Source organism: Somniosus microcephalus, chromosome 31 (assembly GCF_052327205.1).
Source record: "Somniosus microcephalus isolate GS21.2 chromosome 31, FLI_Smic_1.0, whole genome shotgun sequence".
Lineage (NCBI taxonomy): Eukaryota > Metazoa > Chordata > Chondrichthyes > Squaliformes > Somniosidae > Somniosus > Somniosus microcephalus.
This window is the reverse complement of record NC_141017.1, coordinates 23,876,552-23,898,649: the sequence shown is the minus strand read 5'-3', so window position 1 is coordinate 23,898,649 and position 22,098 is coordinate 23,876,552. Positions and strand designations below refer to the sequence as shown.

The 22,098-nt window shown below is 47.5% G+C and overlaps 1 protein-coding gene across 2 annotated transcripts in view; it reads left to right on the top strand.

Moving 5' to 3' along the window:
- The window catches only part of LOC147097648 (uncharacterized), a 128,197-nt gene extending 114,754 nt beyond the window's left edge, over window positions 1-13,443 (top strand). The window contains exon 2 of one of the 2 annotated variants that reach the window (XR_015074324.1): window positions 12,411-13,443. The gene's annotated coding sequence lies outside the window, so the exon portion shown is untranslated. The remainder of the gene's footprint in view (window positions 1-12,410) is intronic. The other variant, XR_015074325.1, reaches the window with a different exon arrangement.
- Window positions 13,444-22,098: the final 8,655 nt, after the last annotated feature.

The following is a 22,098-nucleotide window of genomic DNA, read 5'->3' as shown; positions in this document are numbered from 1 at the left end:
CCATTAGGTTACATGATGCGAAAGAAACAAGGTGTAGTTGGGATTGTGGTCCCCAGTTCTGGGCTGGTGTCGGTGATACACCAATATGCAGATGACACAACCTTAACATTGAGAAATGGGGAGTCAGTGAGGAAAGCTATGGGTGTAGTGGAGGAATATTGTAGAGCTTCAGGAGCCAGAGTGAATTATAGTAAGTCCCAATGCCTGGTTGCAGGGAGGGGTAGGGGGGAATGGTTGGAGGAATGTCCCTTTAAGGTGGTGGAGGTTTTGGAAGTTCTGGGGGTGCAAATGGGGTGCAAGAAAGACAGGGAAGAAGTGGATCGATTAAATTGGGAACCGAAGGTTATGAAAATTTAAAAGATTTTGGGAAGATGTGAAAGAAGGTGGTTGAAAGTGCAAGGAAGAGCGACAGTGGTGTCTGCTCTCCTGCTATCTAAGCTATGGTACTTATTGACAGTGGAGGATATTCCTGAGTGGGCAGAAAAGTCCATCCGAGAGGCTTGTGTGAGGTTTTTATGGGAAGGGAAACCAGCCTTGGTGGCTTACAATACCATCATTGGACGGAGAAATCAGGGAGGACTCAACTTCCCAGATATTGATTTGAAGAAAAAATCCTTTAGAATCAAATGGGTGAGGAGATTTCTTCAGAAGTCAAATTCAAGTTTTTGGAAGAGTTGTTTTGAGCATTTTTTAAAACAAAGTGGGATAGGAGGGCAGGGGATATTGTATATGGAATACAATAATATGTTTTTGAAATCGATTAACCTTCTCCCTAGGTTTTATAAGGGGGTTGTAGAGACTTGGGCTCAATTTTTAAAAAGTGTGCAGTTTATGCCCAAGGGGGCTGAGGAATTTTTAGAACAGCCCTTATTTTTGAACAAGTGGGTCAACATCGAAGGAGAGGTTTTATTTAATCAAGCTTTTATAAAAGCTGGGATTATATCGGTGAAAGATGTATTATACGAGGTAATTCCAGGTTGGTTGCCGGGAGCGATAGTGAGGGACATGGTGTGGGAGGATGATCAGGAGGTAGAGGAAAAAGCAATAGGATCATGTATGAGAAGATTGTGAGGGCAATGCCACAGGATTGGATGGAAGAAATAAATGTGGAAATCTCCAAAGGAAGTAAAATGCGTCCTGCTTTTCCAAGCTTTGTACTGGAGAAAGGGGGAGAGTTAGTCCAATTTGACATCTGTAATACTCGAGATTTCTGAGGTATTCAGAGAATGGAGATTCAAGACACCTGCTGGTCAGGAGTTTTGGCAGAGTATATACCCACAGCTGGACTTCAACAGGATTTGGAAGGGAGTGTGGGCGAATTTTAAATGCCCAGAATGGATTGAACTGGATTTCAAATTGGCTCATAACCGGATTTTTACCATGACGGTCTTGTGCAAGATTGGACGAGTGGAGGCGACAACTTGCCCAATGTGTGGGACACAGGATGAGACTCTGTCCCATTTACTGGTGTTATGTCCGCAGTTAAATGACTTTAAGTACTATGTTCGACAGTTGTGTGAAGCTTTTTTGCTGGGTGGGGACCGAACAGCGAGAATGGGAATCCCGTGGGACTCAATTTTGAGATGGGGATTGCAGGAGAGTCTGCCAGAGTCTAGCGGAGCAGCAATTAATTTAATGTTCAGTTTGGCTAGATTCGTGATTGTGCAAAGAAGGAATGCTCTGTTTTTTAAGGGGAGGAGAATCAATCTAAAAGAGTATTTTAAATATAAGCTAAAAGACCATTATAAGGCTCTGTGGATGTTTTATTCAGAAAGGAATTTAAGGACAGTATTTTACAACCAATTTTTAAAGTACAATCGATTAATATATGTTACAGGTGACAAATTAAACTTCAGGTTTTGATGTTAAAATGTGGTGGCGGAATGGCTGTGCAGGGCGGTGGAATTGATTTGTACCATACAATGTAATGATCACGATGTTGTAAATGTTCTTAATGTTCAATAAAGTATAATAAAAAAATTTTTTAAAGTGGGTAGCACACTCGCCTCGAGTCAGGAGGTTGTGGGTTTAAATCCCACTCCATGGGACCTAAGCGCATAAATCTAGGCTGACACTCCAGTGCAGTATTGAGTGAGTGCTGCATTGTTTGAGGTGCAGTCTTTCAGATGAGACCTTAAACCAAGGCCCTGTCTGCTTTCTCGGTGGAGGTAAAAGATCCCTATTTTGAAGAAGAGCAGGGGAGTTATCCCTGGTGTCCTGGGCCAATATTTATCCCTTAATCCACACCACAAAATGATCATTGTCACATTGCTGTTTGTAGGAGCTTGCTGTGTGCAAATTGGCTGCTGCATTTCCCACTCAGTGACTATACTCCCAAAGTACTTCGATGGCTGTAAAGCCCTTTGAGATGTCTGAGTGGTTGTGAAAGGTGCTATAAAAATGCAAGTCTTTCACTTGTGGAGGAGACCAAAACTAGGGACCATAAATATAATGATAGTCACTAAGAAATTCAGGAGAATACTTCTTTACCCAGAGAGTGCTGAGAATGTGGAGCTCTCTCCCACAGGGAGTAGTTGAGGTGACTAGTACATAGATGCATTTAAGGGGAGGCTAGATAAGTACACGAGGGAGAAAGGAATAGAGGGATATGCTAATAGGTTGAGATGAGTTAAGGTGGGAGGAGACGTGTAGAGCATTGACCTGTTCCTGTGTTGTAAATTCTATGTGAGAAATAAGTAATTAACCAAGCCCTCTGGAGAGGTTCAGAGTGAGGCCAGCTGTTGCCTGGTGGAGGACTCCACCTTAGTTCATTTACACCGAGACAGTTTTCATTGTCCTTTGTTCTGTGAACCTTGGGTTGGATACATCATTGCAGTCAGCTCATGGTTAGTGCTAAGAGTTTATAACTTCCCACAAAAATTGGGCTCCTGAAAAATACTTTAAAAGTGATGCTGTCCTTCCTAGAAACTACTGCACGTGGGAGAAGCCGGACCAAGTGAGGTCCTCCTGCCTAGACTGCACTGCAGGCGGGAGAAGCAGAACCAAGGGAAGTCCTCCTGCCTACAATGCACTGTAAGTGAGAGAAGCAAGTGAGGAAATTGAAGTTTGCAGAAAATAGTTCCTTTCTGTAATATTCTGAACGAGGCAAGCCCTGGTGAGAGAGTCACTCGCCCCTCCCCCCGTCTCTTCGAGCATTCTGTAAATGGAAATTCCCGAGAAGGATGTTTTAAAGTTTTCTGGATTCTGATACAGAGTAAATTAACATTTATTGCGTAAGTACTAGGCTGGTGCGAGGGAGGGCGCATTGAGGGGGGGCGAGATCTGATTCCTGTCTGAGCAATCTTGGCCTCAGCTGGTCGAGTTAGATTGCCCTGGATGCGGGGTTCCCATGGCTCTGCCCCAACACCAGCTATTCTCTTCTATATTTTTGGACGTGACCGCATTCTTCAGGGGCTAAAGTTAAAGTCCAATTAGTAGTTTGGAATGTGCGGCAAGGGGCTGCTAATGGTTACTATGGAAACATAAAGTTCATCTGCGGTAACGTCCCTGTTACAAAGACATCTGAATGCAGACAGCTGACAGGAGGAGCTGACCTACTTTTTCTGGTACGTTGGCGGGCTGATAATCAGATTATTCCTCCGACCCTTCCGACAGCATTTTCTCTATTTTCTATCAATGGGTCCCAAAGTGTGTCTGGGATTCCTGGGACTAATAATTCCATTTTGGATCCCACACTAGCATCCTGCAAGCCTGAGATTGTCAGAACCAGATGTGTTCACGTATGACCTCGGTAGACCTTACCTCTGTAAAAAGAGTCAGAGGCTGGATGTGAGACATTAGCTGAGACTGCCGCAGCCACTGAGCCTATGCTAACCTCCCAAAATTGAATCGGTTTGGTTTCGGATCTAGTTAAATAAATATTCCAGTTTGAATATACTGACCTGCTGCAGCCTCGGCCCTTGACCTAAGACCTTCACCTCGGCCCTCATTCATTCACTCCCTCCCTCAGTCCCTCATTCCCTCCCTCAGTCCCTACCTCATTCCCTCCCTCAGTCCCTCATTTATCGGCACCCTCCCATAATTCATCTTTCATTCCCTCCGTCAATCCCTCATTCCCTCCCGCCCTCAGTCCCTACCTCATTCTTCCCTCAGTCCCTCATTTATTGGCTTCCTCCCTCAATTCCTCTTTCATTCCCTCCGTCAATCCCTCATTCCCTTCCTCCCTCGGTCCCTCAGTCAATCCCTCCATCCCTCAGTCATTCATTCCCTCCCTCGTCCACTCTTTAATTTCCTCCCCGAGTCCCTCATTCCTTCCCTCGGTCAGTCCCTCATTCCCTCCCTCATTCCCTCCTTCAAACCCTCGTTCACTCCCTCCCTTCCTCAGGCCCTCATTCCCTCCTTCAATCCCTTGTTCACTCCCTCCCTCATTCTCTCCCTTCCTTGGTCCCTCATTCCCTCCTTCAATCCCCCATTCTCTCCCTCCCTCAGTTCCTCACACTATAGGAAGGATGTGATTGCATTGGAGAGGGTGCAGAGGAGATTCACCAGGATGTTACCTGGGCTGGAGCGCTTCAGCTATGAAGAGAGACTGGACAGGCTGGGGTTGTTTTCCTTAGAGCAGAGCACACTGAGGGGGGACCTGATTGAGGTGTACAAAATTATGAGGGGCATAGATAGGGTAGATAGAAAGGAACGTTTCCCCTTAGTAGAGGGGTCAATAACCAGGGGGCATCGTTTCAAGGTAAGGGGCAGGAGGTTTAGAGGGGATTTGAGGAAAAACTTTTTCACCCAGAGGGTGGTTGGAATCTGGAACTCACTGCCTGAAAGGGTGGTAGAGGCAGGAACCCACAACATTCAAGAAGCATTTAGAGGAGCACTTGAAACGCCATAGCATACAAGGCTACGGACCAAGTGCTGGAAAATGGGATTAGAATAGACAGGGCTTGATGGCCTGCGCGGACACGGTAGGCCAAAGGGCCTCTTTCTGTGCTGTATAACTCTGACTCTATGACACCCAATTGCCATTTCCCAGTTGCAGACCCTCATCCCTAAAGGTGCTGACTCCCTGCCGGGGAACAGTTCCATGGACACTGGCAGCCCACCAGGGGCTTCAAATGTCTCCACGTGTAAACCTAGATGGTGAGGAATTGTCTGACTATGGGAGTAATCACATCCCATCTTCACTCAACGTGCGCACTTTCCCAGCCGGGATATTGATCAGGATCAGGGCGCCCGGCTGATTTCTTGTTCTCCCTTCTGAGCTCAGAAGCACGAAATGCTCGCCCCAAGTGTCACGAAGCCACGATTGCTAAGTCACCAGAGAGCAGGAAGCGCACGTATTTAACATGACATTCTGTGAACGCGGAACAGTCCACGAGAGAGAACAACATCGGCAGCAGGTCTGGGCTGGAAAATTCCGAGCTTTTATTATTTTGGATGTGATTTGAGAGAGTACTGTAATTCCCTGAGGGGCTGATAGCAGTTCCTTATAGAACAGAACAAACAGGCCATGCTTCTAATTATAGGTTATCACAATAAAATGGAAAATTCGAACCTGGGGTTATTTTTGGAGCTGGTGCAGACACGCTGCTGCAGCATGTAAAGGTTAGCCGAGATGAGAGTAATGAGTTTTAATGTGAACACCAAAGAAGCTTCCCCCCTCCCTCTCCTCCGCTTCACACAGAACTGAAACAAGATTGCTGAAGGGGAGAGTAAGAGAGAGGTCAAGAGCGGCGGATGGGCAGAGAGGGGTGGAAAGCAAACTAGACAAGAGACTGAGAAAGAAAGAAAGAAAGAAATTAAAATAGGGATTGTCCCGTTCACCCATCACCCCCTGTGCTCGCTGACCTACACTGGCTCCCGGTTAAGCAACACCTCGATTTTAAAATTCTCATCCTTGTTTTCAAATCCCTCCATGGCCTCGCCCCCCTCCCGAACTCTGTAATTTCCTCCAGCTCCACAACCTCCGCCCCCCCCCCCCCACCCCGAGATATCTGCGCTCCTCCAATTCTGGCCTCTTGAGCATCCCTGATTATAATCGCTCCACCATTGGCGGCCGTGCCTTCTGTTACCTGGGCCATGAGCTCTGGAATTCCGTCCCTAAACCTCTCCGCCTCTCTTTCCTCCTTTAAGACACTCCGTAAAACCTACCTCTTTGACTAGACTTTTGTTCATCTGCCCTAATTTATCCTGATGTGGCTCGGTGTCAAATTTTGTTTGATAATCGCTCCTGTGAAGCACCTTGGGATATTTTTTTCTACATTAAAGGCACTATATAAATACAAGTTGTTGTTGGGATTGATAAAGTGTTATTAAAACACTCAGAAAGGACCACAGGATCCAGCGGAGGTAGTAATCCCTTTGGTATTGAGAGAGAGAGAGAGAGAGGCAGAAAGTAAATGAGATAGAAAAGGCGGAGAGACAGATGGACAAACAGAGACAAAGAGAGAAAGAAATTGAACCAAACGAGACTGAGAGGCAGGGGAAAGAGAGAGAGAGAGAAGGAGAGAGTGTGAGAGGGAAAGAAAGAATTTGGGAAACAAAGAAAAGGGAAAAAAATAGGTCTTGGAAGAGGAAGAAATATTAGGGTTTGGAAAGCAATACGTTCCCAAGCAGCTGGCAGCTGAAGCCTCCTGCTTTCATTACAGCCCATGTTTGCTTTCAGCTGGCATCGTGCCAAGCTGAAGTGGGTGACCTATTTTTGTTAGAACAGCAAAGCATGTTTTGAAACAGGAATAAATTGGAATGAGAGCCCGAGGGATTTGGAGGTCAGGCTGTGCTATATTCGCACAAGTGGAGGCTCGGAACCACCTCCCCTCACACCCAAGACTGCACTTCAGCTGTTCCGCCGGGCGGCCATGCTCGCCGCTAATCAATCAGCACCTCAGAGAAGTGGCGAGGAGAACTGTTTCTCGGTGTAATGATGGACGCTTAGTCATCAGTGTCAAATATTTCCAATTAAAGGTCCCAGAGAGGAGAGTTCACTGGGGACAGGGCTTCTTTCCAAAGTCACGATACAACTCATGAAGCCGCTGGGTGCAGCAGGCAACCTTTTGGATTGACGTCCAATGCCTCCTGTGTAACTGGATCGTCCAGAATCGGTCAAAATGCCGACTTGTTCAACCAGGTCGGTTAATTGGCCACAAATAAAAACAGAGAATGCTGGGAATTCTCAGCGGGTCAGGCAGCATCTGTGGAGAGAGAAACAGAGTTAACGTTTCAGGTCGATGACCCTCCGTCAGAACTGGAAAAAGGTTGGAGATGGAACAGGTTTTTAAGCAAGTGCAGGGGGCAGGGAAAGGGGGGGGAGGGGAGGAAAGAACAAAAGGGAAGGTCTGTGATAGGGTGGAAGGCAGGAGAGGTTAAATGACCAAAGGGATGATGGTGCGAGGCGAAAGGAGAGGTAATGGGACAAGTTAAGAAAGAAAAGATGACTCTAGATGAGGTGTAAATGGCACCGGCAGAATCAGCAACAGCTGCCATGTGGGTGAGAGAGAGAAAAACAGGGGCCGAGGTTATGGTCTGAAATTGTTGAACTCGATATCGAGTCCGGCAGGCTGTAAAGTGCCTAATCGCAAGATGAGGTGCTGTTCCTCGAGCTTACGTTGAGCTTCCGTGGAACAATGCAAGAGGCCAAGGACAGAGAGGTCAGAGTGGGAGTGGAGCGGAGAATTAAAATGACAGGTGACCGGAAGCTCGGGGTCACGCTTACGGACTGAACGGAGGTGTTCCGCAAAGCGGTCACCCAATCTGCGTTTGGTATCCCCAATGTAGAGGGGACCGCATCGTGAGCAGCGAATACAGTATACTAGATTGCAAGAAGTACAAGTAAATCGCTGTTTCACCTGGAAGGAGTGTTTTGGGAATCCTGGACAATGGAAGAGGTAAGCGGGCAGGTGTTGCATCTCCTGCACTTGCACGGGAAGGTGCCGTGGGAAGGGGAAGGGGTATAGGGGGTGATATATGAGTGGACCAAGGTGTCGCGGAAGGAGCGGTCTCTTCGGAATGCTGAAAGGGTGGGAGGGGAATATGTGTTTGATGGTGGGATCACGCTGGAGTGGTGGAAATGGCAGAGGATGATCCGTTGAATGTAGAGGCTGGTGGGGTGAAAGGTGAGGACAAGGGGAACCCATAATGGTTCCGGGAGGGAGGGGAAGGGGTGAGAGTAGAAGTGCGGGAAATGGAACGGACATGGTCAAGGGTCGTGTCAACCATGGTAGAGGGGAATCCTCGGTTGAGGAAAAAGGAAGACATGTCGGAAACACTAGTATGGAAGGTGGCATCGTCAGAGCGGATGCAGCGGAGACGGAGAAACTGGGAGAATGGAATAGAGTTCTTACAGGAAGCGGGGTGGGAGGAAGTCTAATCCAGGTAGTTGTGGGAGTCAGTGGGCTTATCGTGGATGTTTGTCGATAACCTATCCCCAGAGATGGAGACAGAGAAGTCGAGGAAGGGAAGGGAAGGGAAGAGTCGGAGATGGAGCATGTGAAGGTGAGGGAAGGGTGGAAATTGGAAGCAAAATTGGCCACTTTTATTTGCATAAAATGGTGGTTTTCAGCTTGGTTCTCTTGTGGGGTTCGACTTGTTGTTAACACACTTGGTTGTGAACACACCTGCCCCTGGGGCGGTGGTGTCCAGATAGACTGAGTCACCTAGTGAAGACTTTGGAGAGTAATCTGTCCCCGAGCAGCGAGGGCTCCTCTGAGTCTATGTCGTCCACATGTTCTGGTCCCTGCAGTTCAGGATCCTCTGTAGCTGGCACCACCTCTACAGCCATGGCAAACCGCAGCCCTTCCTGGATGGCCATGTTGTGAGGCGCAAAAATAGGTGGTAATTCTGGAGACGCTCTCTGGCACATACTAGAGAACTCCACCTGATCTATCCAGGTCTTCAAAACCCCAACAGTCCTCTCAATCACCAGCCTGATATTTGCATGTGCATCATCATACAGTTCCTCCACTTGTGTTGTTGCTCCCTGATGCCCTTACTGCTCCCTGGTGCCTTTACTGATCGCTGGTGCCTGTACTATATTAAAGAGATTCCCCCGTGAATGCCTGTAAAGGTTAAGGGCAGTGGTGACCTTCATAGGCACACAGAGAGCATTGGTAGAAGCAAACGTTTCGGGCACAGAGCTCCTCAGAGAGGTCCTCGTCGGGCCTGTGCATTCTTTGCAATGGGAGTGGGGTGCAATATCTGGTAAACTGCAGTCGTACATTGGAAGTGTCAGCCTGGATTTTGTGCTCAAGTGTCTGGAGGGAGACTTGAACCCACAACCTTCTGACTTAGAGCCGAGGGTGCTGCCCACTGAGCCACGGCTGACACCTGCTCTAGGGACAGGAGGTACGTGAGGTCTCTTGTGGAAAGGGGGCCACTTCCTGACAGCCGGGGAAGATTCAACTCATCACCGCTCTCTCATACCCTCCAAGAGGTGAGATGTCGATAGCCATTGAGAGATACCTGGTAAGATGCACCATATCTGCTCCTCTCGGGGAGTGGTGTGTGGAGACAGGTAGCGTTAAGGAGGAGGGAGGCCGAATTAATTGTAGAGTCGCTGCCATCCTGCAATTTCCATGATCATTTTGTAATTTGCGCGCTGGTCTGGGTCCGGATCACATGCGGGCCCAATAAGGTGGGCGTTCGGGCAGAAGGGACATCAGGGGATGATCTAGGATTTGGAGCAGGAATATAATCCATCCCAGAAAAGAAACAATGAGGGACACATCTCCCTCATCCCTCCTGGTGGTCGCACCTACCTACCACACCTGGTGATCCCGAATGGAAAGGAGGCAGAGAGAAGCGCGGCACGGATTGTAGCCCTGTATGGACCTCCCGGCTGCTCGGCTGACTGGGAGATGGTACATGTTTACCAGGGCCGGCCAATGCTTCAGTCGCGGCTCCCATCGCAATCGCCGGAACCAGTCCCGGGCGGCTCCCGCCCCTGATCTGTCGGCAAGGAAACCCCAGACAGCAAGTTTCAGCAAGCGAGTAAAGGAATTGACCCTTTTAAAGGAGAGATCAATAATAATTTCTATTTCATGAATGTGAAGCAGACATCAAAAGAAATATCGGCCTTGTTTCTGCTGCTGCTGCGAGAGTAAGCGGGTTAGGGAAGGCTAAAGATAATTTGGCTAAAAACCAAGGTAAGAGTTTATGAAGCAATGGATGTCCCCATATTTTTAACATAGGAACAGGAGGAGGCCATTCAGCCCCTCGAGCCTGTTCCGCCAATCAATGCGATCATGGCTGATCTGTGACCTAACTCCCTATACCTTTGCCCCATATCCCTTAATACCTTTGGTTAACAAAAAGCTATCAATCTCCGATTTAAAATTAACAATTGATCCAGCATCAATTGCCATTTGCGGAAGAGAGTTCCAAACCTCTACCACTCTTTGTGTGTAGAAGTGTTTCCTAACTTCACTCCTGAAAGGTCTGGCTCTAATTTTTAGACTATGCCCCCAGTCCTAGACTCCCCAACCAGCGGAAATAGTTTCTCTCTGTCTACCCTATCTGTTCCCCTTAATATCCTAAAAACTTTGATCAGATCACCCCTTAACCTTCTAAATTCTAGGGAATACAACCCTAATTTGTGTAATCTCTCCTCGTAACTTAACCCTTGAAGTCCGGGTATCATTCTGGTAAACCTACGCTGCACTCACTCCAAGGCCAATATATCCTTCCGAAGATATGATGCCCAGAACTGCTCCCAGTGCTCCAGGTGTGGTCTGACCAGGGTTTTGTACAGCTGCAGCATAACTTCTACCCCCTTGTATTCTAGTCCTCTAGATATAAAGGCCAGCATCCCATTAGCCTTTTTGATTATTTTCTGTACCTCTTCATGACATTTTAATGATCTATGTACCTGGACCCCCCCCCCGAGTCTCTTTGGACCTCCACTGGTTTTAGCTTTTCACCATTTAGAAAGTCCCCTGTTCTGTCCTTTTTAGGTCCAAAGTGGATGACCTCACATTTGCTTACATTGAAATCCATTTGTCACAGTTTTGCCCATTCACTTAATCTATCAATGTCCCTTTGTAATGTTATGCTTTCATCTACACTGTCTACAATGACACCTATCTTTGTGTCATCGGCAAATTTGGATATATGACTTTCTATGCCATCATCTAAGTCATTAATAAACATTGTGAATATTTGAGACGCCAACACACATCCCTGTGGGACACCACTAGTTATCACTAGAATTCAAAACAGAAAATGCTGGAAATACTCAGCAGGTCAGGCAGCATCTGTGGAGCGAGAAACAGAGTTAACGTTTCAGGTCGATGACCTTTCACAGTTCTGATGAAGGATCAACAACCTGAAACGTTAACTCTGTTTCTCACTTCACAGACGCTGCCTGACCTGCTGAGTATTTCCAGCATGTTCTGTTTTTATTTCAGATTTCCAGCATCCGCAGTATTTTGCTTTTGTAACAGCAGAAATGAGTCAGCTGAGAAGAATACTGGGAGTTTCCAGGAAGCAAATAATCAAGAATGATACAATAAGAATGTGACTTGGACAAGTAAACACTTGTACAGAAGGTCTAAGAAAAAAATAGACTTGCATTTCTATAGCGCCTTTCATGACCACCGAACGTCTCAAAGCCAATGAAGTATTTTTGAAATGGAGTCACTGTTGTAATGTGGGAAACACGGCAGCCAATTTGCACACAGCAAGCTCCCACAAACAGCAATGTGATAATGACCCAGATAATCTGTTTTTGTTATGTTGATTGAGAGATAAATATTGGCCCAGGACACCGGGGAGAACTCCCCCTGCTCTTCTTCAAAATAGTGGGCGTGGGATCTTTTACGTCCACCTGAGAGAGCAGACGGGGCCTCGGTTTAACGTCTCATCTGAAAGATGGCACCTCCGACAGTGCGGCACTCCCTCAGCCCTGTCACTGGGAGTGTCGGCCTAGCTTTATGTGCTCAAGTCTCTGGAGCGGGACTTTGAATCCACAAACTTCTAGACTCAAGAGGTGAGTGTGCTGCACACTAAGCCACGGCTGACACTGTGATGGCTTGGGGCTCATTCCAAGAATGGAAATGGCTAGAATACCTCTCGTGGCCCTGCGCACAGAGGGGCGCAGAACAAGAAGGCAAGGACGACCAAGGAAGCGTTGGATAGACAATGTCAAGAGTCACAGAAAGGGATACAGAGGACTGAACGTAAGTAAGAGCAGCAGTAGGCCATACGGCCCCTCGAGCCTGCAAGTGGTCAGGCTGGTTCAGGACCGAAAACAGTGGCGTGAATTCATTCGGACCCATCGTCGCTGCTGAGCTTACAGACGGGAATGTAGTAATAGTAGTATTTCATAAATAGCCTATTAGGGGTTACTTTGTATAAAGCGTATCGCTCCTGAACCCTTCCCCTTGAAGCTTCTTCTCCTATTTAACAGTGAAACACATGTCAGCCTTGTCTCTTAAAGCTCAAATTTGTTTTTTTAGATTTGTGGACGATATCAGGCGCAAAGAACCTTGTGAACTAGAAACAGCGGTGGTCAATAAAATACAGAAAATATCTCTTCCCTTTATCGCAAGATCTCTGGCGTGCTTGCTATGTCAAACATTTCCACAAAATTAACACACCTGTTTTTCCCATTCTAAAAGCTGGCATTGCTCAACAGAATTTACATTGTAACAGAGGAATTTACCCATTCACATTCCACGCTACTGTTAAGAATTCGATTAAATGTTCCTGGTGCTGTGATGTTATCTGTTGTTTGTGTCCATTTGTCTTTATGCTTCGTGTCTTTCTTTGGCTCGCGCTGTCCTTTCTCTCTCTATACCTCCCTCTTTCTCTCGCAGACTCTGACCCAGTTTAGCGACCTAGTTTTCGGGAAGGTTTAGCTAAGTGCCCTAATTTGCTCAGCGTCTTTGGCTCGCTTTCAACTCATGGTGCAACGCAAACTGATGGGGTCGTGTCGCTGGCATGTTTGGCGAATGGAACACCGTCTGAGCGAGTGCGGAGGCCGACAGATCAAAGGGTGCCACGTTCTAAAGAAAGAAAGAACTTGCATTTCTGTAGCGCCTTTCACGACCACCGGACGTCCCAAAGCGCTTTACAGCCAATGAAGCACTTTTGAAGTGCAGTCGCTGTTGTAATGTAGGAAAAGCGGCAGCCAATTTGCGCACAGCAAGCTCCCACAAACAGCAATGTGTCTGACTCCTCACTTCTCACTCATATAAATGGCTATTATTCACTCAATATTCTTTCTTCCTTCACATTCTGTCCCTTCAGGGTATGTGTGGTGTCCCCAAGCTTGTATGTGTGTGTATACAGGACCTCAAACCCAGCACCAAGCTCATGGTCTACAGAGCAGCAGTGATACCCGCCCTCCTGTATGCTTCAGAGACATAGACCATGTGCAGCAGGCACCTCAAAGCACCGGAGAGGTACCACCAACGCTGCCTCCGCCAGATCCTGCAAATCCATTGGCAGGATAGGCGCACCAACGTCAGTGTTCTCGCTCAGGCCAACATCCCCAGCATCGAAGCTTTGACCAAGCTCGATCAGCTCCGATGGACGGGTCACATTGTCCGCATGCCCGATGCGAGACTCCCAAAACAAGCGCTCTACTCGGAGCTCCGATACGGCAGGAGAGCCCCAGGTGGGCAGAGGAAAAGCTTCAAGGACACGCTCAAAGCTTCCTTGCAAAAGTGCAACATCCCCACCGACACCTGGGAATCCCTGGCCCAAGACCGCACAAAATGGAGGAGAAGCATCCAGGAAAGGTGCCGAACACCTCGAGTCTCTTCGGCGGGAGCAAGCGGAAGCCAAACGCAAACAGCGGAAGGAGCGCACGTCAACCCAAGCACACCACCCACCCGCCCCTTCAACCACCGTCTGCCCCACCTGTGACAGAGACTGTAGGTCCCGCATTGGACTCATCAGTCACCTGAGAGCTCTGTTTTAGTGTGGAAGCAAGTCATCCTCGGTTCCCGAGGGACTGCCTAAGAAGAAGAGAAGAAGACAGGGCGTGTACCTGGGGTAGTCTCAGGGTCCTGGTTGATGGTTTTGGCTCTCGCCAGTAGGTTTTCCTGCACTCACTCCGCAAGTATTACCCCTGGCTGACTGTCGACATGGGCGTGTGTTGTGTCCGTTTCTGCCCCTCCCTCCCCTACTCAAGCGTTCTACCCCAGCAAACCCAGATACTTCAGTGGCGCAGTCAAGGGCCAAGAAAACACAGTCCCAACACCAGGCAGATGATACAAAAATTGGCCGTGCGGTAGATAATGAAGAAGGCCGCAGACTGCAGGAAGATATGAATGGGCTGGTCAGGTGGGCAGAACAGCGGCAAATGGAATTCAATCCGGACAAGTGTGAGGTAATGCATTTGGGGAGGGCTAACAAGGCAAGGGAATACACATTGGCCCAGAACTTGGTGTCGGGGGCTTGCCGCGCGTGCACGCCCCCGATGTGCACTCACCCTGCGCGCCGACATCTGAAACCTGGCCCGCAGTGGATTTCCTGTCAGTGGCCCGGTTCTGATGTCGGCGCGCTGTGCTAACCTGACCCAGCGGCGTAGTTAGTGCGATGTGCCGGCTGGGATCAGGTGAGCACTGTTCAGCCAATCAGGGGAGGGGAAACTTCATTCATAAGTTTGAGAGTAAGAACTGTCAAACTCATGAAAAGTACTGCACCCCAAAACACTACTTAAACTTTAAATAAAATTTTAAAAAACATCCCCAATCATTAAATTAAGTATAAATAAGTTTAAAAAAATAATTTAAACAATAACTTTTTTTTTTGAAAAAAATAAATTTTTAATAAAAAGGGTCTAAAACTAAACTTACCTTATTGTAGATTCTTTAAAATAATAAACCTGTGGGGAAAAAAATTCTAAATTGCACTAAAACACCACTTACCTGTAAAAATAAATACTTACGTGTGCTTTTTACAAGCGTAAAGACCGGAGGCCTTACACATGCGCAAATCCCCCAAAACAGAGGAAATCCAAGACGCACGCGCTGCCCCCTACAGCGCACGCGCTAGCCTCTTCACCTCTTGGGTTAGAGGAGAGGAAATGCCGGTTTTCAGCGCATGCATTGTGCATGCTGAAAACCGGCATTTCCTCCGGCCAGACGCGTGAGCACCCCTTCCGCACTCACGCGTTTGGGGAGGAATTACTGCCCCATTAAATGGTAGGACTCGGAGAAGAACATAAGCAATAGGAGCAGGAGTCGGCCATTTGGCCCTTCGAGCCTGCTCCGCCATTCAATAAGATCATGGCTGATCTTTTACCTCATCGCCACTTTCCTGCACTATCCCCATATCCCTTGATTCCCTTAATATCCAAAAATCTAAAATCTATCGATCTACCTTTTGTAGTTTCGGCTTAATTATTTCCCAACCTTTATTTAGATAGGATTTAATTCACTTTCATCATTTCCTCATGTTATCAGACATTTAAACTCTCGATTTTAGACTATTTAAATTAATCGAAAGTTAGTTAGTCTAATAGAGGAGAAATGAATTCGATAGGACTATAAGACTGTAATTATAGGTTTATGTTGTCATGGCCAAGAATTACAGGGCTGATGTTAATTCAGCTGCAGGCTTTGTATGAAATGCATCCTAATCGAGTTTTATGGTTTTAAGGACACCTTCAGTAAAAAGACTTTTCAGTGTTTGATCGAATTCTATTAATGTTGAAATCCTCGGCCTCTTACACTGCTCCAATGAAGCTCAACGTAAACTCGAGGAACAGCACCTCATCTTTCGATTCGGCACTTTACAGTCTCCTGGACTCAACATTGAGTTCAACAATTTCAGACTATAACCCCCGCCCCAATTTTTTCAGGCGGCAGCTGTTGATGATTCTGCCATCCCCATTTGCGACATTTAATCTCTCCTGCCTTCAATCCTAGCACAGACCGTCCCTTTAATTCTTTCCTCCCCTCCCCCACCTTTCCCTGCCTCTGTACTTGCTTAAAACCTGTCACATCTCTAACTTTTTCCAGTTCTGACGAAGGGTCACAGACCTGAAACGTTAACTCTGTTTCTCTCTCCGCGGATGCTGCCTGGCCTGTTGAGTGTTGCTAGCATTTTCTGTTGTTATTTCAGATTTCCAGCATCCGCAGTATTTTGCTATTGAAATCTTGGTCTTGGTTTGTGTATTAAATACTATTGCAACGATCGTAATTTATTAATAAAATAGCATTTCTGGCTGCTAAATTATTTAAAATGAGTTGTGGGCAAATCCACATTCTCCTCTGCTTCCTGACTGGCTAAGAGTTGTTGTGTATGTACCGTTAAGAGAATAACTGGTCTCAGACTGCAGTACCGGCAGTGACCACCCCTGTATAAAAGGCGCTAGTGAGCCTCTGTAGTTTCAGTTTCCCGATTGACTTCATTCAGTAAAGACTTGTTTTGTTCAACTCCTGCTGTCTGTGTCTCAATCATTCACGGACATAATACTGGCGACGAGCAGATACGAACTTACCTACAGTCTGCACCACCTCCTGGGATCCATTCCTGCAGCGAAGTGAGCAGAGGTCGAGGCCAGAAGGAAGAAAGAAGCAGTAGAAACGGGCGTCGACCGTGGGCATCCGCCCCTGTGTTAGCGGAGTTGAAGATTGCTGGAGAAGCTGTCGAAAGCGGGGCCTGGTTCCTGTCGACGGTGCTTCAGCTAATCGGGCTGGTGGCAGGCAGTGCACTGATCCTTCCTGGGCTGCGGCGGTCGCGAACTCGAGCGGGTGGTTTGCAACGGGGCCGAGCAGCATTGTCGGGAAGAGGAGAGAGAGAGGGTGGAGCACACAGGGCGCGGCCGGTGCTACGAAGCCAGGCTGCGTATAGACCCGAGAAGAGGGAGGCAAGAGTCCCACAGGGTTGTTCCACGACGGGAAAATAATAAAAAAAAGAAATATTAAACGCGCAGGAAACCGCGAGGAGCTGCAGGTTGCAACGGAAACTGTGGAAAGCAGCGCTAGCAACAGCGGGGAAGAAGGCAAAGCGCGGGAGGTGCCATTTTAGATTTTCAAGATGCCGAAGACTGGCTGTATCACTGCCTTTGATAATACAATAGAGGACTGGACCACGTATGTGGAAAGAGTCAAGGTATATTGCGAGGCAAACGAAATAGCCGATGAGAAAAAGGCATCGGTATTGCTAAACCTAATGGGCGCTAGAACGTACGGCCTATTGCGGGACCTGATTACTCCAGCCAAACCGAAGGCGAAGAGTTTTAACGAAATTGTTGCTGTCCTACAGGAACACCTAAACCCTGCACCGCTGTTGATAGCAGAAAGATTTAAATTCCACAGGAGAACTCAGCATAAAGATGTGAGCAATGCTGAGTACCTTATGGAACTACGCAAGCTATCAAAGCACTGCCAGTTCGGAGCAGGGCTGGCAGATACCCTACGGGACAAATTTGTCTGTGGACTCCTGAGTGAAGGAACACAGAAGAAGTTACTCTCAGAGAAAGAGCTGACGCTAGATAAGGCTTTCAGCGTGGCAGTATCGTATGAAGCAGCAGCCAGGGGAGCTGCGGAAATTCAACAAAAGCCACAGGAATACGGCACCCACGAAATGACACGGGACTTGTAAAATGTTATCGCTGCGGCAGAACTAACCATGACCAGAAGGACTGCTGGTCCAAGGACAAAAGATGCAGGCAATGCGGAAAGATGGGACACATTGCACGAGTTTGCAGGTCTGGGAAGAAGACCAGCGACAACAAAAAGGCTACTAAGGAACCGTACAAGAAAGTACAAAAGATGACGGACAGTAGTTCCGAAGACCAGATGAGCGATAGTGAATCCAGGAACAGGAGACTAAGCTGTCTCAAACTTCACAATGTAATCGCAAAAGAGGATCACCGAACCATTTGGGTCACCCTCACGATAGCAGGGTCCCAAGTTAAAATGGAATTGGATACAGGATCAGCGCTAACCGTCATGAATGGACGAGACTACGAGCGGCTATTCTCACACATACCCTTGAGAGAGACATCCATCATCTTGACGACGTATACGGGGCAAAAAGTATATCCCAGAGGAAAAATAAGGGTGCCTGTCGAATACAACGGCAAGAAAATACGGAAATTGTATCTCTACATACTGCAAAATGGTGGACCACCGTTATTGGGACGTGAATGGATCAGGAAGATAAGCTTAGATTGGCACTCCATTCATGCAATGACGGTGGACGGTAAAAAAGATGAAGACGTCACTCCTGGACGATTGTCAACAATCTTAGCTAACGCCAAAGAGATATTTCAACAAGAACTGGGCACTCTTAAAGGCGTAACCGCCTCGATAAAAATAGAAGAGAATGCAATTCCCAAGTTTTTCAAAGCAAGACCGGTACCATATGCAATTCGCCCAGCCGTCGAGGCAGAGCTGGAGAATCTGGAGAAGGCAGGCGTGTTGTCTAAGGTCGACTGGAGCGAGTGGGCGACACCCATCGTTCCTGTCATGAAGAAAACATTAAGCAATAAGTCTGAGGAGCCAAGGAAGGTTCGCATCTGTGGGGATTTCAAGGTGACGGTGAACCCAGTCCTTCACACAGTACAATATCCTCTTCCAAGGATAGAAGACATCTTCGCCTCACTGTCTGGAGGGAAGCGTTTTACAAAAATTGACCTAGCACAAGCATATTTGCAGATGGAGGTTGAAGAATCCTCTCGGAAGTATCTCACGATAAACACTCACAAAGGTCTTTACCAGTATCATCGATTGGTATTCGGAGTAGCATCGGCTCCGGCGATATGGCAAAGAGCGATGGAACAAGTCCTGCAAGGGATTCCGGGGACTCAGTGTTACTTGGACGACATCCTTGTGACAGGTGAAGATGACAGTGAACACCTTAACAACCTAGAACAGGTGCTCACTAGACTACGGGAACATGGGCTATGAGCCAACCGCCCCAAGTGCGAGTTTTTTAAGAAACAGATATCGTATTGTGGCCACGTGATTGATGAAGAGGGGTTACATAAGTCCCCTGACAAAATTGAAGCGGTTGTTAAGGCCCCAGCGTCTGAAAATGTGTCGCAACTGAGGTCATTCCTCGGATTGGTGAATTACTACCATAAGTTTTTGCCGAATTTGTCGACAATTCTGCACCCACTGGACGCCCTGCTACGAACGGGAGTAGCATGGAAATGGAGCAATGACTGTAAGCGGGCCTTTCAGAAGAGTAAGGACTTAATCACTTCAAGAGAAGTATTGGCTCACTACAACCCAGCACTGCCGATCAGACTGGCGTGTGATGCGTCTCCCTACGGCATTGGGGCGGTACTGTCACATAAATTCCTTGATGGTTTAGAGAGGCCGATAGCTTTTGCGTCACGCTCGTTAACTTCTGCCGAGTGTAACTACGCCCAGATTGACAGAGAGGCCCTCAGCCTAGTGTGGGGGGTGAAGAAGTTCAATCACTACCTGCACGGTCAAAAATTTACTCTACTAACCGATCATCAACCTCTTGTCTCCATTTTCAACCCTCAGAAGGGCGTACCGATAATGACAGCGCAACGGCTGCAGAGGTGGTCCCTTTTCCAAGGGGCACACCAATATGACATCGAGTACAAAGGAACTAAACAGCATGGGAATGCTGATGGATTGTCACGCCTACCGTTGCCGACGGTGGAAGAAGAAGACCTTGCAGTGGATCCAATGGAGTTATTCCACTCGACCATAGTCGAATGTCTCCCTGTGATGAATGCAAACATAGAAAAGGAAACACGGAATGACCCGACACTATCACGGGTCTATGATTTAACGGTGAAGGGATGGCCAGCACATGGCGAACCACTGCTGCCAGCATTCTCGCCGAGAAGAGAACAGCTGTCAGTGTGCAGAGGGACCTTGATGTGCAGATCCAGAGTAGTAATTCCACCTAAGTTGACAGATAGAGTGCTCAATGAGCTTCATGAGGGTCATCTGGGTGGGGTAAAAATGAAGAACATAGCCAGAGCGTTTGTGTGGTGACCGGGAATCGATAGAGAAATCGAAGAGATGACCAAGAGCTGTGTAGGATGCCAGAAGGTCCAAAACGCCCCACCACAAGCTCCTCTACATCCATGGGAGTGGCCCTCATCTCCATGGCAAAGGGTGCACATTGATTTTGCTGGTCCCTTCATGGACTCGATGTTTTTAATTGCGGTGGATGCACATTCAAAGTGGCCAGAGGTAATAAAAATGTCCTCAACCACCATGGAAAAAACTATCACAGTTTTACGAACCATATTCACCAGAAATGGGCTGCCTGAACAGATTTGCTCTGACAATGGACCACAGTTTGTGTCTGAAGAGTTCCGGAGGTTCTTAAAGAACAATGGTGTTAAGCATTACATATCTGCCCCATATCATCCAGCCACTAATGGATTGGCCGAGAGGTTTGTTCAAACATTCAAGAAGGCTATCAAGGCAATGTGTAATGAAGATATACCCCTACAACACAAGGTGGACAACTTCTTGTTTGCCTACCGGAATGCGACACATGCGGTTACCAACCAAACTCCAGCCATGATGTTCTTCAATCGAAGACTACGATGCTGCTTGGATTTGGTTAAGCCAAACATCAGAAGAGATGTGGAGAACAGGCAGTTTCAGAATATGAATGAAAGGCCGACCAGGAGTTTTAAGATAGGTCAACCAGTTTTGGCCCGGGACTACCGCACTGAGAAATGGCAGCCAGGAACGATTTGTACACGGCAAGGACCTCTCATGTATACCGTGGACGTTGGAGAGAGCATTGTAAGACGCCATGCTGACCAGATTCTAAAGTCACTGGAAAACGTCAACTCCACACCACGATCTGATACGCCTGGCAATGAAATCGACGTACCAATTGCAGCTACCGCAGAATCGGTGATATTGGAAGCAGATGAACCAAACAACGACATTGATCCCGACTCAACATTGCCAGAAGAACCTGATACCCCAAAGAGGCGTTATCCGGACAGAATCAGGAAGCCTCCTCGAAGACTGAACTTATAATTGCTTAAACTTAACCAATGTATCTAGCAACCGTAATTGTGATTGTAATTAGTTATCATTTAGTTGTTAAATGAATGTTATGTACTGTTTATCTAAAAGGGGAGGAATTGTTGTGTATGTACCTTTAAGAGAATAACTGGTCTCAGACTGCAGTACCAGCAGTGACCACCCCTGTATAAAAGGCGCTAGTGAGCCTCTGTAGTTTCAGTTCCCGATTTACTTCATTCAGTAAAGACTTGTTTTGTTCAACTCCTGCTGTCCGTGTCTCAATCATTCACGGACATAATAAGAGTCAGGAAGTGAAAGGGGAACCGCCCCATGTGACCCCAGGAACAAAGGGACCTTGGAGTGCATGTCCACAGATCCCTGACGGTAGCAGGACCGGTAGATTAGGTGGTTAAGAAGGCACACGGGATACTTGCCTTTATTAGCCGAGGCATGGAATACAAAAGCAGGGAGGTTATGCTTGAACTGTATAAAACACTAATTAGGCCTCAGCTAGAGTACAGGTTGAGTGTCCCGAATCCGGCAACCTTGGGACCGAGGCCGATCTGGTTTTCTGTTTTTTCCGGACTTTGGAACGTGTTTCTGATGTCCGAAGTCCGGAAATAGCGCAACCTGGGCTCGAGCATTTCCAGACTTCGGACATCAGAGACACGTTCCGAGTCTGGAAATGCCTGGGCCCAGGTTGCGGTTTGACAGGGTGTCTGGATTCCAGAACATTTTACGGATTCCAGACGACCCTGCCACCAAAGGTCCCAAGAGTCTGGATTCCGGAACATTCCGGATTGCGGAACTCCGGATTACGGACGCTCAACCTGTACTGCGTGCAGTTCTGGTCACCACATTGCAGGAAGGATGAGATTGCACTAGAGGGGGTGCAGAGGAGATTTACAAGGATGTTGCCTGGGCTGGAGAATTTTAGCTATGAGGAAAGATTGGATTGGCTGGGGTTGTTTTCTTTGGAACAGAGGAGGCCGAGGGGAGATTTAATTGAGGTGTATAAAATTATGAGGGGCCTAGATAGAGTGGATAGGAAGGAATTATTTCCCTTAGCAGAAGGGTCAATAACCAGAGGGTATAGATTTAAAGTAAGTGGTCAGAAGTTTAGAGAGGATTTGGGAAGAAATGTTTTCACCCAGAGGGTGGTGGGGGCCTGGAACTCACTGCCTGAAAGGGTGGTAGAGGCAGA